Consider the following 15,767-nt stretch of genomic DNA (forward strand, 5'->3'; position numbering starts at 1 on the left):
AAAAGATCCAGTGGGCTTATATTTATATGCGGTTACCGTATTTATCGGCGTATAACACGCACCCCAAGTTTGGGAGGGAATTTTAAGGAAAAAAACTTTTAGGGGGGAAATTTAAGGAAAAAAAACTTACATTTAAATGCCCATCAATGCAGCCTTATCAGTGTCCATCTGAAGCCTTGTCAGTGTCATTTGCAGCCTTGTCTTGCAGCCTGTCCTCATTGCAGCCTTGCCTTTTATTTTTAAAAATGTCGCAGCCGAGATGTCCTGTGTATCTCGGCGGCACCCGGTAGTTCTCGGCCTCCGAGAAGGGCCGAAGGCGGCCGAAAGCCGCCGAAAAAAGGCCGAAGGCGGCCGAAAGCCACCGAGAAATGCCAAAGGCGGCCGAAAGCCGACGAGAAAGGCCGAAGGCGGCCGAAAGCCGCCGAGAAGGGCTGAAGGTGGCTGAAAGCCGCCAAGAGCCCAGAAATCGTAGAGGATCGGCGTATAACACGCACCCGCGATTTTCGGCGGCCTTTGGTCGTCCTCGGCGGCTTTCGCCCGCTCTCGGCTCTTCTCGGTGGTGTTCGGCCGCCTGAGAAGGGCCGAAGGCGGCCGAAAGCCGCCAAGAAATGCCAAAGGCGACCGTAAGACGCCGAGAAAGACCGAAGGCGACCGTAAGCCGCCGAGAAAGGCCGAAGGCGGCCGAAAGCCACTGAGAAGGGCCGAAAGTGGCTGAAAGCCGCCCAGAGCCCAGAAAGGAGGATCGGCGTATAACACGCACCCGCGATTTTAGGCCGCCTTTGGTCGTCCTCGGCGGCTTTCGCCCACTCTCGGCTCTTCTCGGTGGTTTTCGGCCGCCTGAGAAGGGCCGAAGGCGGCCGAAAGCCGCCAAGAAATGCCGAAGGCGGCCGAAAGACGCAGAGAAAGGCCGAAGGCGGCCGAAAGCCGACGAGAAAGGCCGAAGGCGGCCGAAAGCCGCCGAGAAGGGCTGAAGGTGGCTGAAAGCCGCCCAGAGCCCAGAAATCGTAGAGGATCGGCGTATAACACGCACCCGCGATTTTAGGCCGCCTTTGGTCGTCCTCGGCGGCTTTCGCCCACTCTCGGCTCTTCTCGGTGGTTTTCGGCCACCTGAGAAGGGCCGAAGGTGGCCGAAAGCCGCCAAGAAATGCCGAAGGCGGCCGAAAGACGCAGAGAAAGGCCGAAGGCGGGCGAAAGCCGACGAGAAAGGCCGAAGGCGGGCGAAAGCTGCCGAGAAGGGCTGAAGGTGGCTGAAAGCCGCCCAGAGCCCAGAAATCGTAGAGGATCGCCGTATAACACGCACCCGTGATTTTCGGCCGCCTTGGGCCGTCCTCGGCGGCTTTCGCCCGCTCTCGGCTCTTCTCGGGGGTTTTCGGCCGCCTGAGAAGGGCCGAAAGCCACCAAGAAATGCCGAAGGCGGCCGAAAGATGCAGAGAAAGGCCGAAGGCGACCGTAAGCCGCCGAGAAAGGCCGAAGGCGGCCGAAAGCCACTGAGAAGGGCCGAAAGTCGCTGAAAGCCGCCCAGAGCCCAGATATCATAGAGGATCGGCGTATAACACGCACCCGCGATTTTCGGCCGCCTTCGGTCGTCCTCGGCGGCTTTCGCCCACTTTCTGCTCTTCTCGGGTGTTTTCGGCCGCCTGAGAAGGGCCGAAGGCGGCCGAAAACCACCGAGAAGAGCAGAGAGTGGGCAAAAGCCGCCGAGGACGACCGAAGGCGGCCGAAAGCTGACGAGAAAGGCCGAAGGCGGCCGAAAGCCACTGAGAAGGGCCGAAAGTGGCTGAAAGCCGCCCAGAGCCCAGAAATCGTAGAGGATCGGCGTATAACACGCACCCGCGATTTTCGGCCGCCTTTGGTCGTCCTCGGCGGCTTTCGCCCACTCTCGGCTCTTCTCTGTGGTTTTCGGCCACCTGAGAAGGGCCGAAGGCGGCCGAAAGCCGCCAAGAAATGCCGAAGGCGGCCGAAAGACGCAGAGAAAGGCCGAAGGCGGCCGAAAGCCGACGAGAAAGGCCGAAGGCGGGCGAAAGCTGCCGAGAAGGGCTGAAGGTGGCTGAAAGCCGCCCAGAGCCCAGAAATCGTAGAGGATCGCCGTATAACACGCACCCGTGATTTTCGGCCGCCTTCGGCCGTCCTCGGCGGCTTTCGCCCGCTCTCGGCTCTTCTCGGGGGTTTTCGGCCGCCTGAGAAGGGCCGAAAGCCACCAAGAAATGCCGAAGGTGGCCGAAAGATGCAGAGAAAGGCCGAAGGCGACCGTAAGCCGCCGAGAAAGGCCGAAGGCGGGCGAAAGCCACTGAGAAGGGCCAAAAGTGGCTGAAAGCCGCCCAGAGCCCAGAAATCATAGAGGATCGGCGTATAACACGCACCCGCGATTTTGGACACTGAAAGGCGTTTCAGCTCCAAGTGTTTTTCTCCACCGGTATATGGAGAAGGAGCGGTAGCCACCGTCCCAACCACTTGTCCTCCGGACTCCGCCACCCAGAAACAGGCGCCATCTTGGTTCATATAGTACTTCTGGATGTCCAACAAGTCATCGCGCAAACAAAACTCAACGTAAGACTTGAAGAGATGCCAGACAACAAGCCACACAAAAGAAATGTCCACGGCCAAGGCAATAATGGAGGTAGTAAAGGACACAATGTCAAAAAATGGAAGAATGAGAAAGATCAATAGTGTGACCCCAAAATGTGGCCGTCTTATGCCACGCTTAAAGGCTCCATTTGCGTGCTCATTAGTTCCACAGGCAAAGAGTCGCCTGACCGCGACGTAATCTGAATCCTTGTACAGTCGTATTAAGAAATGAGACATGATATATCTCTGTGGAAGAGTAAAAAAAATGATAACTAACACTGTACAGCACCACGGCAGATGATGGCACTACATAAAATAGTAAAAAGATATTTTTTCCTGTATATATATATATATATATATATATATATATATATATAAATATATATATTTTACATTTAGATTACATTTCTCTGATATTACATATATTTTTTTGATATATATATATATATATATATATATATATATATATATATATATATATAATTTTTTTTTTTTTGCGGTAATTTTCTTATTATAATATGCTTTTAAATGTGGTGTGCATCAATATGGAGTGTCCTAACACCCATTTTTAACATAGAGATTTTTTTTCCTTAGTATATGTTGGTAATTCCTCACTAACAGTGTTTTCCGTGGGAATGACCAATTAAAAATCTGTTACAGCTGCCGAAGAGCTTGCCTTGCCTCGGTGATTGATAAATAACCTATAAAATGGCGACGGCCATACTAGTGACACACGGTCCGTTTGTTCAATGAATATGCCGCGCTTCTGGTCTCCTAGAAAATGGCCACCATAGTTCTCCCTATGGGAAACTATAATAAAATGGCTGCTGTACAAGGAATACCCTGCAGACTATATACAGATTGAGAGTGTGCTTTCCCAGCATCCCCTGATGAAGTCATGTGGGCGTGGCGTCACGCGTAGGGACGGGAAAGACGCTCAATTTTAATGCACACAGCGGCGAGCTCGCTGCTCGTTTGGAGATAAGCAGTTTTAATCTGAATTTTATGTGAGTACCCTGTGAGACATTATTTAATAAAATGTATGATCGTTTTAAAATACTACACTATGATACTCCTCCTCTATTGATTTATCCTCGCTCCCACCGAGAGACAAAGACATAAAAGGAGAAGTAATACTTATGAATTTGGGGAGAAGAGCCTGAAAAGATCCAGTGGGCTTATATTTATATGCGGTTACCGTATTTATCGGCGTATAACACGCATCCCAAGTTTGGGAGGGAATTCTAAGGAAAAAAACTTTTAGGAGGGAAATTTAAGGAAAAAAAACTTACATTTAAATGCCCATCAATGCAGCCTTATCAGTGTCCATCTGAAGCCTTGTCAGTGTCCATCTGAAGCCTTGTCAGTGTCATTGCAGCCTTGTCTTGCAGCCTGTCCTCATTGCAGCCTTGCCTTTTATTTTTAAAAATGTCGCAGCCGAGATGTCCTGTGTATCTCGGCGGCACCCGGTAGTTCTCGGCCTCCGAGAAGGGCCGAAAGCCGCCAAGAAAGGCCGTAGGCGGGCAAAAGCCGCCGAAAAAAAGGCCGAAGGCGGGCGAAAGCCGCCGAGAAATGCCAAAGGCGGCCGAAAGACGCAGAAAAAGGCCGAAGGCGACCGTAAGCCGCAGAGAAAGGCCGAAGGCGGCCGAAAGCCACTGAGAAGGGCCGAAAGTGGCTGAAAGCCGCCCAGAGCCCAGAAATCGTAGAGGATCGGTGTATAACACACACCCGCGATTTACGGCCGCCTTTGGTCGTCCTCAGCGGCTTTCGCCCACTCTCGGCTCTTCTCGGTGGTTTTCGGCCGCCTGAGAAGGGCCGAAGGCGGCCGAAAGCCGCCAAGAAATGCCGAAGGCGGCCGAAAGACGCCGAGAAAGGCCGAAGGCGACCGTAAGCCGCCGAGAAAGGCCGAAGGCGGCCGAAAGCCACTGAGAAGGGCCGAAAGTGGCTGAAAGCCGCCCAGAGCCCAGAAATCGTAGAGGATCGGCGTATAACACGCACCCGCGATTTTAGGCCGCCTTTGGTCGTCCTCGGCGGCTTTCGCCCACTCTCGGCTCTTCTCGGTGGTTTTCGGCCACCTGAGAAGGGCCGAAGGCGGCCGAAAGCCGCCAAGAAATGCCGAAGGCGGCCGAAAGACGCCGAGAAAGGCCGAAGGCGACCGTAAGCCGCCGAGAAAGGCCGAAGGCAGCCGAAAGCCACTGAGAAGGGCCGAAAGTGGCTGAAAGCCGCCCAGAGCCCAGAAATCGTAGAGGATCGGCGTATAACACGCACCCGCGATTTTAGGCCGCCTTTGGTCGTCCTCGGCGGCTTTCGCCCACTCTCGGCTCTTCTCGGTGGTTTTCGGCCACCTGAGGAGGGCCGAAGGCGGCCGAAAGCCGCCAAGAAATGCCGAAGGCGGCCGAAAGACGCAGAGAAAGGCTGAAGGCGGCCGAAAGCCGACGAGAAAGGCCGAAGGCGGGCGAAAGCTGCCGAGAAGGGCTGAAGGTGGCTGAAAGCCGCCCAGAGCCCAGAAATCGTAGAGGATCGCCGTATAACACGCACCCGTGATTTTCGGCCGCCTTCGGCCGTCCTCGGCGGCTTTCGCCCGCTCTCGGCTCTTCTCGGGGGTTTTCGGCCGCCTGAGAAGGGCCGAAAGCCACCAAGAAATGCCGAAGGCGGCCGAAAGATGCAGAGAAAGGCCGAAGGCGACCGTAAGCCGCCGAGAAAGGCCGAAGGCGGCCGAAAGCCACTGAGAAGGGCCGAAAGTGGCTGAAAGCCGCCCAGAGCCCAGAAATCGTAGAGGATCGGCGTATAACACGCACCCCCGATTTTAGGCCACCTTCGGTCGTCCTCGGCGGCTTTCGCCCACTCTCGGCTCTTCTCGGTGGTTTTCGGCCGCCTGAGAAGGGCCGAAGGCGGCCGAAAGCCGCCAAGAAATGCCGAAGGCGGCCGAAAGATGCCGAGAAAGGCCGAAGGCGACCGTAAGCCGCCGAGAAAGGCCGAAGGCGGCCGAAAGCCACTGAGAAGGACCAAAAGTGTCTGAAAGCCGCCCAGAGCCCAGAAATCGTAGAGGATCGGAGTATAACACGCACTCGCGATTTTCGGCCGCCTTCGGTCGTCCTCGGCGGCTTTCGCCCGCTCTCGGCTCTTCTCGGTGGTTTTCGGCCGCCTGAGAAGGGCCGAAAGCCGCCAAGAAATGCCGAAGGCGGCCGAAAGACGCCGAGAAAGGCCGAAGGCGACCATAAGCCGCCGAGAAAGGCCGAAAGCCACTGAGAAGGGCCGAAAGTGGCTGAAAGCCGCTCAGAGCCCAGAAATCGTAGAGGATCGGCGTATAACACACACCCGCGATTTACGGCCGCCTTTGGTCGTCCTCGGCGGCTTTCGCCCACTCTCGACTCTTCTCTGTGGTTTTCGGCCGCCTGAGAAGGGCCGAAGATGGCCGAATGCTGCCAAGAAATGCCGAAGGCGGGCGAAAGACGCTGAGAAAGGCCGAAGGCGGGCGAAAGCCGACGAGAAAGGCCGAAGGCGGCCGAAAGCCGACGAGAAAGGCCGAAGGCGGCCGAAAGCCGACGAGAAAGGCCGAAGGCGGCCGAAAGCCGACGAGAAAGAACGAAGGCGGCCGAAAGCCGCCGAGAAGGGCTGAAGGTGGCTGAAAGCCGCCCAGAGCCCAGAAATCGTAGAGGATCGACGTATAACACGCACCCGCGATTTTCGGTCGCCTTTGGTCGTCCTCGGCGGCTTTCGCCCGCTCTCGGCTCTTCTCGGGGGTTTTCGGCCACCTGAGAAGGGCCGAAAGCCGCCAAGAAATGCCGAAGGCGGCCGAAAGATGCAGAGAAAGGCCGAAGGCGGCCGTAAACCGCCGAGAAAGGCCGAAAGCCGCTGAGAAGGGCCGAAAGTGGCTGAAAGCCGCCCAGAGCCCAGAAATCGCAGAGGATCAGCGTATATACGCCGATAAATACGGTATCTCCTTACCGCAAGGTAAGGGGCCATTGCCTACTAGTGTGTGTTTGCACGGAGTGGTACAACACCTGGATGCTGTCACCTTTCGGAAAATTGCACAATTTGCACAGTGAAGCCCTTGCACTTAAGAAGCTTTCCTGCACCGCTTATGAACTGAGCACTGATTTATATTTTAAGATTTCAATATTGGAATGTCGACTGTTATTCACCTGTATACATTTGGATTGATTTATTTTTGTTCTTTTGGCTGCTCTTGCAGTGTATTTGCTTATTTGCACAAGCTGAGCATATAGTGCATTGTTATTTGCACTTTTTGCACGATATTAATTTATACACCTTTTTATACTATTGGGTCACTTTGCACTTTATATGGATGCTTAGAGCCGGTTCACACAGCGGGCGATGCGAGCGACACGACTCGCCTCGCCTCGCTCTCGCAAGTCGCCCCCGTTCTGTACAATGGAACCGTTCTGAGAGGAGCGACTCGAGTCGCTCCGACTCAGAAAAAAGGTTCCTGCACTACTTTTGGGCGACCTCGGGGCGACTTGCATTGACTTCTATACAGAAGTCATTTGCAAGTCGCCGCTGAGGCCGCGGCAGGTCGCGGCGAGGCAAGTCGGAGTCGCCTTGCCTCGCCTGCTGTGTGAACCGGCCCTTATAGAAGTTTTATTGTTTACATGAACAGCATACTCAGGTTATTATTTCCATAATATTTTTGTCCCGAAGCACATCTATTAGTATTGGGCTATTTAATTATACTATTTAATTTCTCTCTGCACAATACTTTACCTCTATTTTTGTGCCTGGTTTCATCTATGATTATTGGCGCCAGAGGAGGGACATAGAAATATATTGCCCATATTGATGATTTGGTGATAGAATAGCGCAACACCACTCTTATATATTACTACATAAAATAATAATAATGACACTCTGGGGTCTATTTATTTAAATGTTGCCACACAACAATCCAATTAGAAAAATGTGGAAAGCAGTAGGAATTTTGTGTGAAAACATACACTACATTACCAAACGGAGAAGGCCTGGCTTGCAGTCTCCCACCAAATTCATCCTGTGGGATGAATTACAGCGAAGGGGGATTATGGTGTGGGGGTTGTTTTTCAGGGGTTGGGTTTGGCCCTTTAGTTCCACTGAAGGGAAATCTTAAGGCGTCAGCATACCAAGACATTTTGGACAATTTCATACTACCAACTTTGTGGGAAAAGTTTGGGGACGGCCCATTTCTGTTCCAGCATGACTGTGCACCAGTGTACAAAGCAAGGTCCATAAAGACATGGAGGAGCGAGTTTGGGGGTGGAGGAACTTGACTGACCTGCACAGAGTCCTGACCCCAACTCGATAGAACACCATTGGGATGGATTAGAGCATAGACTGCAAGCCAGGCCTTCTCATCCAACATCAGTGCCTGACCTCACTTCTGGAAGAATGGTCGAACATTCCCCATAGACACACTCCTAAACCTTGTGGACGGCCTTCCCAGAAGAGCTGAAGCTTTTATAGCTGCAAGGGGTGGGGCCAACTCAATATTGAACCCTACGGGCTAAGACTGGGATGCCATTAAAGTTCATGTGCGTGTAAAGGCAGGCGTCCCAATACTTTTGTCACAAAGTGTCATACGCCTGTAAATTTAGTTTTTGCCTCAGAACAGTAGTGGGGTTCTGAGGGTTAATTACATAGGTTGGCCTTGACATCAGTCTGGTCGGGCTGTGTTTGGAAGTTCTGCCTGGTCATGTGAGCGGTGAGGCGCACATGACAGGCCAGACCCAGGCCTGGTTGGACGTTTTGAGTATCAGCCTTCTCGGAGTCAATCAGTGGGAGTGCCGGGCCCCCGCTGGGGAGTCTGGGAAGGGGTACTTAAGATGTGTGGGTCACGTGTTGGAGGGAGAGGAGTTTGTGAGGCCCGTGTGGTCTGTTCTGGTTCCAGGACCGGGGTAGCCCCGCGAGGGGACCCAGTCATGGGGTGTTCCTCTTAGATGCCCCCACTGGACCCATCTAGTCTGGGGTAGGGATCCGTCTGTTCTCGAAACCGGCTTGTCCGAGGCGCAGTAACTGAGGGAGGATTCAAGGTGTCCGGGTGTGCTCTCGGCTTGGGGGGACACCACAGCTCCTGAAGGTGACCGGGGGAGGACTCTTCAGAGGAGGGCCGGCAAGTGGCATCCTGAGAAGTGCCCGGTTACGGAGTTGGGAAGGACATTGACGAATCCACACTTTTTCTAGTACCATTGAGGAGACAGAGAACGTTCCAGGTACTGAGGAAAAAGGTTCCTGTTCACCCTTAGTTACAACTTGTACACGTTCAGAGCATTGTTTCAAGTTTTGAGGCAACATGCTGATTGCCATGATCTCTGGCTAGAGATCTGTTCAGCCTTGAAGTGCCCAGCTGCGAGTGGCTACTCTCTGGGTGGAATCAGAGACTTTTGTTGGATCTGCAGTACAAGGTGCCTGAGTTCTTCACCCGTGCCCTCTGTTCCCATATGAGACTGTGCTATTGGATGTTACCCTTGCAAAATAAAACCTTTCAAAACCTTTCAAAAGGACTTTATTGGTGTCAGCGTTCAAGTTGTTGGGTATCAACCCTGGAAACCCCTAGACGTGGAAGAACAAGCCAAGAGGAGGCAACCGGTAAGCCCAGTAAGTTAAGGCCGCCCTACAAAGGGTTATGGCCGCTACAGAGTGTATGTCGGATCATTTTTTTTTCTACATTTTGGACAAAATTGGTAAGGGTTAGCACCCCCTGGATGGTTGGTTCCTACTGCTATCCTTTCTTAGGGTGATTCTACCTTACATTCTGTTCCACTGACAACAATTTTATTAGACAAGAAGTAAGGGTAAATCTGTAAACGCTCTTTCACAGTTATGGTTGGCGGAGGGGGGGCAGTAAAAAACAGGCAGTTGAGACATGTTTTAACCTTCCTCTCCCCCACACCCTTCCTTAACCCCTTCCATCCGGTACCTCCTGGCCCTTTAAGGGGTTTAGGATGCTGGGAGGCAGGGCGGGGTTTAAGATTATGTGACCGCCATGATTGGCTGTCATGGTGGCCACATGATTGAAAGCTCCTGATCGCATGCAGCCGTTAGCCACCCTTAACTGTGCCAGGAGCGTGCAGGCCTTGTGCCGATGGCAAGCAGCCGTTAGTCCCCTGTAATTGTGGTGAGGGCTGTTTTTGCACACAAATATGGTGCCGCTCGGCACCAAGGCTCGCCTGCCAATTGACCGCATATTTGCATGCAGCCGGCGCCAAGAGGTTTACGCTGTAAAGTCAGCTGCTTGTTTTTTCTGCCCCAAGGCCACCTGCATGAAGAGGTTCAATGGCTGACTCTGATAGGTATTGCTGCCTGTCAGCTCAGTGTGTTGCAATAAACAGTCACTACTTTACATTGTAGCAAAGTGTCACTTCTTCAGTGCTGGATCACGCAACAGCGACCTGGGATCCAACTTGTCCGACCTCAAGTCTCCCCAAGTCGCTGGACTTAAGAAATTCCATTGAAGTGAATGAGAGCTGTCTTAATGTGCACTACTGAAGTTGCTCCGACTTTAGAAAAGTCTCCTGTACTACTTCAAGTCGACTTCTAGCCAACTTGTACCCATAGATTTCAATGGAAGTTTCCTCCAAGTCAGATCCTTATTTTAATTGATGTGACTTGGATCCGACATTACAAGAAGATTACCCAGGAATTACTTGAAGTTTCCTTTGAAGTTGCCTCAAAGTTACCTTGAAGTTCCCTCCAAGTTGCCTTGAAGTTTTCTCCAAGTTGCCTTGAAGTTCCCTCCAAGTTGCCTTGAAGTTCCCTCCAAGTTGCCTTGAAGTTTCCTCCAAGTTTCCTCGAAGTTGCCTCCAAGTTGCCTCCAAGTTTCCTCGAAGTTGCCTCCAAGTTTCCTCGAAGTTGCCTCCAAGTTTCCTCGAAGTTGCCTCCAAGTTGCCTCCAAGTTTCCTCGAAGTTGCCTCCAAGTTTCCTCGAAGTTGCCTCCAAGTTTCCTCGAAGTTGCCTCCAAGTTTCCTCCAAGTTGCCTCCAAGTTTCCTCCAAGTTTCCTCGAAGTTGCCTCCAAGTTTCCTCGAAGTTGCCTCCAAGTTTCCTCGAAGTTGCCTCCAAGTTTCCTCCAAGTTGCCTCCAAGTTTCCTCCAAGTTTCCTCGAAGTTGCCTCCAAGTTTCCTCGAAGTTGCCTCCAAGTTTCCTCCAAGTTGCCTCCAAGTTGCCTCCAAGTTTCCTCGAAGTTACCTCCAAGTTTCCTCCAAGTTGCCTCCAAGTTTCCTCCAAGTTTCCTCGAAGTTGCCTCCAAGTTTCCTCGAAGTTGCCTCCAAGTTTCCTCGAAGTTGCCTCCAAGTTTCCTCGAAGTTGCCTCCAAGTTGCCTCCAAGTTTCCTCGAAGTTGCCTCCAAGTTGCCTCCAAGTTGCCTCCAAGTTTCCTCGAAGTTGCCTCCAAGTTTCCTCGAAGTTGCCTCCAAGTTGCCTCCAAGTTTCCTCGAAGTTGCCTCCAAGTTGCCTCCAAGTTTCCTCGAAGTTGCCTCCAAGTTGCCTCCAAGTTGCCTCCAATTTGCCTCCAAGTTTCCTCGAAGTTGCCTCCAAGTTGCCTCCAAGTTTCCTCGAAGTTGCCTCGAAGTTGCCTCCAAGTTGCCTCCAAGTTGCCTCCAAGTTGCCTCCAAGTTTCCTCGAAGTTGCCTCGAAGTTGCCTCCAAGTTGCCTCCAAGTTGCCTCCAAGTTTCCTCGAAGTTGCCTCGAAGTTGCCTCCAAGTTGCCTCCAAGTTGCCTCCAAGTTGCCTCCAAGTTTCCTCGAAGTTGCCTCGAAGTTGCCTCCAAGTTTCCTCGAAGTTGCCTCGAAGTTGCCTCCAAGTTGCCTCCAAGTTGCCTCCAAGTTGCCTCCAAGTTGCCTCCAAGTTTCCTCGAAGTTGCCTCGAAGTTGCCTCGAAGTTGCCTCCAAGTTTCCTCGAAGTTGCCTCCAAGTTTCCTCGAAGTTGCCTCCAAGTTGCCTCCAAGTTGCCTCCAAGTTTCCTCGAAGTTGCCTCGAAGTTGCCTCCAAGTTTCCTCCAAGTTGCCTCCAAGTTTCCTCCAAGTTTCCTCGAAGTTGCCTCCAAGTTTCCTCCAAGTTGCCTCCAAGTTTCCTCGAAGTTGCCTCCAAGTTTCCTCCAAGTTGCCTCCAAGTTGCCTCCAAGTTGCCTCCAAGTTTCCTCGAAGTTGCCTCCAAGTTGCCTCCAAGTTGCCTCCAAGTTTCCTCGAAGTTGCCTCCAAGTTTCCTCGAAGTTGCCTCCAAGTTGCCTCCAAGTTTCCTCGAAGTTGCCTCGAAGTTGCCTCCAAGTTGCCTCCAAGTTGCCTCCAAGTTGCCTCCAAGTTTCCTCGAAGTTGCCTCCAAGTTTCCTCGAAGTTGCCTCCAAGTTGCCTCCAAGTTTCCTCGAAGTTGCCTCGAAGTTGCCTCCAAGTTTCCTCGAAGTTGCCTCCAAGTTGCCTCCAAGTTGCCTCCAAGTTGCCTCCAAGTTTCCTCGAAGTTGCCTCCAAGTTTCCTCGAAGTTGCCTCCAAGTTGCCTCCAAGTTGCCTCCAAGTTTCCTCGAAGTTGCCTCCAAGTTTCCTCGAAGTTGCCTCCAAGTTGCCTCCAAGTTTCCTCGAAGTTGCCTCCAAGTTTCCTCGAAGTTGCCTCCAAGTTTCCTCGAAGTTGCCTCCAAGTTTCCTCGAAGTTTCCTCGAAGTTGCCTCGAAGTTGCCTCCAAGTTGCCTCCAAGTTTCCTCGAAGTTGCCTCCAAGTTTCCTCGAAGTTGCCTCCAAGTTGCCTCCAAGTTTCCTCGAAGTTGCCTCCAAGTTTCCTCGAAGTTGCCTCCAAGTTGCCTCCAAGTTTCCTCGAAGTTGCCTCCAAGTTTCCTCGAAGTTGCCTCCAAGTTTCCTCGAAGTTGCCTCCAAGTTGCCTCCAAGTTTCCTCGAAGTTGCCTCCAAGTTGCCTCCAAGTTTCCTCGAAGTTGCCTCCAAGTTTCCTCGAAGTTGCCTCCAAGTTTCCTCCAAGTTTCCTCGAAGTTTCCTCGAAGTTGCCTCCAAGTTGCCTCCAAGTTTCCTCCAAGTTTCCTCGAAGTTGCCTCCAAGTTGCCTCCAAGTTGCCTCCAAGTTTCCTCGAAGTTGCCTCCAAGTTTCCTCCAAGTTTCCTCCAAGTTGCCTCCAAGTTTCCTCGAAGTTGCCTCCAAGTTGCCTCCAAGTTTCCTCGAAGTTGCCTCCAAGTTGCCTCCAAGTTTCCTCGAAGTTGCCTCCAAGTTTCCTCGAAGTTGCCTCCAAGTTGCCTCCAAGTTTCCTCGAAGTTGCCTCCAAGTTGCCTCCAAGTTTCCTCGAAGTTGCCTCCAAGTTTCCTCGAAGTTGCCTCCAAGTTTCCTCCAAGTTTCCTCGAAGTTTCCTCGAAGTTGCCTCCAAGTTGCCTCCAAGTTTCCTCCAAGTTTCCTCGAAGTTGCCTCCAAGTTGCCTCCAAGTTGCCTCCAAGTTTCCTCGAAGTTGCCTCCAAGTTTCCTCCAAGTTTCCTCGAAGTTGCCTCCAAGTTTCCTCGAAGTTGCCTCCAAGTTGCCTCCAAGTTTCCTCGAAGTTGCCTCCAAGTTGCCTCCAAGTTTCCTCGAAGTTGCCTCCAAGTTTCCTCGAAGTTGCCTCCAAGTTGCCTCCAAGTTTCCTCGAAGTTGCCTCCAAGTTTCCTCTAAGTTGCCTCCAAGTTTCCTCGAAGTTTCCTCGAAGTTGCCTCGAAGTTGCCTCGAAGTTTCCTCGAAGTTGCCTCCAAGTTGCCTCCAAGTTTCCTCGAAGTTGCCTCCAAGTTTCCTCGAAGTTGCCTCCAAGTTTCCTCGAAGTTGCCTCCAAGTTGCCTCCAAGTTTCCTCGAAGTTGCCTCCAAGTTTCCTCGAAGTTGCCTCCAAGTTTCCTCGAAGTTTCCTCGAAGTTGCCTCGAAGTTGCCTCGAAGTTTCCTCGAAGTTGCCTCCAAGTTGCCTCCAAGTTTCCTCGAAGTTGCCTCCAAGTTTCCTCGAAGTTGCCTCCAAGTTTCCTCGAAGTTTCCTCGGAGTTGCCTCCAAGTTGCCTCCAAGTTGCCTCCAAGTTTCCTCGAAGTTGCCTCCAAGTTTCCTCGAAGTTGCCTCCAAGTTGCCTCCAAGTTGCCTCCAAGTTTCCTCGAAGTTGCCTCCAAGTTTCCTCGAAGTTGCCTCCAAGTTGCCTCCAAGTTTCCTCGAAGTTGCCTCCAAGTTTCCTTGAAGTTGCCTCCAAGTTGCCTCCAAGTTTCCTCGAAGTTGCCTCCAAGTTTCCTCGAAGTTGCCTCCAAGTTTCCTCGAAGTTGCCTCCAAGTTGCCTCCAAGTTTCCTCGAAGTTGCCTCCAAGTTTCCTCCAAGTTGCCTCCAAGTTTCCTCGAAGTTGCCTCCAAGTTTCCTCGAAGTTGCCTCCAAGTTGCCTCCAAGTTTCCTCGAAGTTGCCTCCAAGTTTCCTCCAAGTTGCCTCCAAGTTTCCTCGAAGTTGCCTCCAAGTTTCCTCGAAGTTGCCTCCAAGTTGCCTCCAAGTTTCCTCGAAGTTGCCTCCAAGCTTCCTCGAAGTTGCCTCCAAGTTGCCTCCAAGTTTCCTCGAAGTTGCCTCCAAGTTTCCTCGAAGTTGCCTCCAAGTTTCCTCGAAGTTGCCTCCAAGTTTCCTCGAAGTTGCCTCCAAGTTGCCTCCAAGTTTCCTCGAAGTTGCCTCCAAGTTTCCTCGAAGTTGCCTCCAAGTTTCCTCGAAGTTGCCTCCAAGTTGCCTCCAAGTTTCCTCGAAGTTGCCTCCAAGTTTCCTCGAAGTTTCCTCCAAGTTTCCTCGAAGTTGCCTCCAAGTTTCCTCCAAGTTTCCTCGAAGTTGCCTCCAAGTTGCCTCCAAGTTGCCTCCAAGTTTCCTCGAAGTTGCCTCCAAGTTTCCTCGAAGTTGCCTCCAAGTTGCCTCCAAGTTTCCTCGAAGTTGCCTCCAAGTTTCCTCGAAGTTGCCTCCAAGTTGCCTCCAAGTTTCCTCGAAGTTGCCTCCAAGTTTCCTCGAAGTTGCCTCCAAGTTTCCTCGAAGTTGCCTCCAAGTTGCCTCCAAGTTGCCTCCAAGTTTCCTCGAAGTTGCCTCCAAGTTTCCTCGAAGTTTCCTCCAAGTTTCCTCGAAGTTGCCTCCAAGTTTCCTCCAAGTTTCCTCGAAGTTGCCTCCAAGTTTCCTCGAAGTTGCCTCCAAGTTTCCTCGAAGTTGCCTCCAAGTTTCCTCGAAGTTGCCTCCAAGTTGCCTCCAAGTTGCCTCCAAGTTGCCTCCAAGTTTCCTCGAAGTTGCCTCCAAGTTTCCTCCAAGTTGCCTCCAAGTTTCCTCGAAGTTGCCTCCAAGTTTCCTCGAAGTTGCCTCCAAGTTTCCTCGAAGTTGCCTCCAAGTTTCCTCGAAGTTGCCTCCAAGTTGCCTCCAAGTTGCCTCCAAGTTGCCTCCAAGTTGCCTCCAAGTTTCCTCGAAGTTGCCTCCAAGTTTCCTCGAAGTTGCCTCCAAGTTTCCTCGAAGTTGCCTCGAAGTTGCCTCCAAGTTTCCTCGAAGTTGCCTCCAAGTTGCCTCCAAGTTGCCTCCAAGTTTCCTCGAAGTTGCCTCCAAGTTTCCTCCAAGTTTCCTCGAAGTTACCTCCAAGTTGCCTCCAAGTTTCCTCGAAGTTGCCTCGAAGTTGCCTCCAAGTTTCCTCGAAGTTGCCTCCAAGTTGCCTCCAAGTTGCCTCCAAGTTGCCTCCAAGTTTCCTCGAAGTTGCCTCCAAGTTTCCTCGAAGTTGCCTCCAAGTTTCCTCGAAGTTGCCTCCAAGTTTCCTCCAAGTTTCCTCGAAGTTGCCTCCAAGTTTCCTCGAAGTTGCCTCGAAGTTGCCTCCAAGTTGCCTCCAAGTTGCCTCCAAGTTTCCTCGAAGTTGCCTCCAAGTTGCCTCCAAGTTGCCTCCAAGTTGCCTCCAAGTTTCCTCGAAGTTGCCTCCAAGTTTCCTCGAAGTTGCCTCCAAGTTTCCTCGAAGTTGCCTCCAAGTTTCCTCCAAGTTTCCTCGAAGTTGCCTCCAAGTTTCCTCGAAGTTGCCTCCAAGTTTCCTCGAAGTTGCCTCCAAGTTTCCTCCAAGTTTCCTCGAAGTTGCCTCCAAGTTTCCTCGAAGTTGCCTCGAAGTTGCCTCGAAGTTTCCTCGAAGTTGCCTCCAAGTTGCCTCCAAGTTGCCTCCAAGTTGCCTCCAAGTTTCCTCGAAGTTGCCTCCAAGTTGCCTGGCAAAGTCCTGCCGACTTTCAGGTCACTGTAGTGTGAACCGGGCCACCGCT

At 52.1% G+C, this 15,767-nt stretch overlaps 1 protein-coding gene across 3 annotated transcripts in view; it reads right to left on the reverse strand.

Moving 5' to 3' along the window:
• The window catches only part of LOC143975796 (N-acetyltransferase 8-like), a 96,036-nt gene that overhangs the window by 33,228 nt on the left and 47,041 nt on the right, over window positions 1-15,767 (reverse strand). The gene's annotated exons all lie outside the window — the stretch shown is intronic.

This window comes from Lithobates pipiens, unplaced genomic scaffold, assembly GCF_037356315.1.
Source record: "Lithobates pipiens isolate NorthernLeopardFrog02 unplaced genomic scaffold, aLitPip1_a1.2 Scaffold_13, whole genome shotgun sequence".
Lineage (NCBI taxonomy): Eukaryota > Metazoa > Chordata > Amphibia > Anura > Ranidae > Lithobates > Lithobates pipiens.